The 1,515-nt window shown below is 39.2% G+C and overlaps 1 non-coding gene across 1 annotated transcript; it reads right to left on the bottom strand.

Annotated features, from left to right (window-relative positions):
• Positions 1-258: 258 nt before the first annotated feature.
• Positions 259-332, bottom strand: Trnas-aga (transfer RNA serine (anticodon AGA)). The gene has a single exon. It is a non-coding gene; the product is annotated as a tRNA-Ser (tRNA).
• Between the last annotated feature and the right edge of the window lie 1,183 nt (positions 333-1,515).

Raw genomic sequence — 1,515 nt, 5'->3', positions numbered from 1 at the left:
ATGTCCATAAGTTAGTTAGGTCTAAGTAGTTCTAGGGGACTAATGACCTCAGCCATTAAGTCCCATAGTGCTCAGAGCCATTTGAACCATTTTTTTCATTATCATTCTCAAAAAATTACATTAAGTTATGTTGTCGCTTGACAAAAAATATAAAAAGAGTTATATGCAGAAGGAAATAGTATGCTGTTGCCAAAATGATATTTTCACTCTGTAGCGGAGAGTACGCTGATATGAAACTTCCTGGCAGATTAAAACTGTGTGCCGGACCGAGACTCGAACTCGGGACCTTTGCTTTTCTAGGGCAAGTGCTCTACCACTGAGCTACCCAAGCACGACTCACAGCCCGTCCTCACAACTTTACTTCTGCCAGTACCTCGTCTCCTACCTTCCAAACTTTACAGAAGCTCTCCTGCAAACATTACAGAACTAGCACTCCTGAAAGAAAGGATATTGCGGAGACATGGCTTAGCCACAGCCTGGGGAATGTTTCCAGAACGAGATTTTCACTCTGCAGCGGAGTGTGCGCTGATATGAAACTTCCTGGCAGAGTAAAACTGTGTGCTGTTGAATTGACATTTTATAACATGGGACTTAAAACTCTTTGTAGGCAGTATTGTTATCCAGAGGTCATACTGTAACTTTCGCTGCTTGCTTTTGACTGTTGCCAGCTTGTGAAGTGCTCAGAGGCACTCAATATGGGTTAGTCTAAAATTTATGAAGTCCCAGGGATATTGGCTGTTCGCTCCCTATTCAGAAATGCCTGAGGGAAACCCCGGGTGAAAACATAGGCGGAGCGATGTACCAACCCACTTTGAGTATCCTCAATTAATTACTCGGTAAAATAATTGAAATTTGTATTTTAATTATATAATATTTTACACATACAATGGTTATGTATATACATAATTACATCAGTCATAATAGTACACAATTCGAGCCCCACCGTGGGTGCCAGTCTCGCGGATCAATAATAAAAATATGTAGTGTGGGCGCTAAAGACTTTTTAAAAGTTTGAGATTTGGATGTACCCTTGAAATGAATTGCAATTATTTTTTGATTTTATGCTTTTAATAACTGGCTGATTAATAAAGATTAATATGAACAAACCTTTTGTTCACATTAGTTACTGTAATATGAGCCAGTCTAGAAATACATTGCATTTAATTTGAAAACTGAAATAATGTTTTTGTATTTTACCTCGGCTAATATTTTTTTTACACGTATGAGTTCTTTGTTATAATTTGCAACTGCACACATACGCGAGAGAATTGTTCTTACCACCGTTAACAAACAATTGGAGTCCGAGTCGTGGCTCTGGAGCTCGGCGAGTAACTGAAAATAAAAATCTTAAAAACCATGTTTTCTTCCGCTGCGTCAGACGGCCGTGTAAAACAATATTTGTTTTATTGTGAGCGGGCGATCTCTTCGCTTCCGCTAAATTCGTGAATTAAAATTGCCACGTAATGGTGTATGTTACTGCAGCGGCGGCTGCAACTGTTGCGCTGAAAATTACTT

This window comes from Schistocerca cancellata, chromosome 5, assembly GCF_023864275.1.
Source record: "Schistocerca cancellata isolate TAMUIC-IGC-003103 chromosome 5, iqSchCanc2.1, whole genome shotgun sequence".
NCBI lineage: Eukaryota > Metazoa > Arthropoda > Insecta > Orthoptera > Acrididae > Schistocerca > Schistocerca cancellata.
Note: the sequence above shows the minus strand (reverse complement) of the source record. Positions and strands in the feature narration are given on the sequence as shown.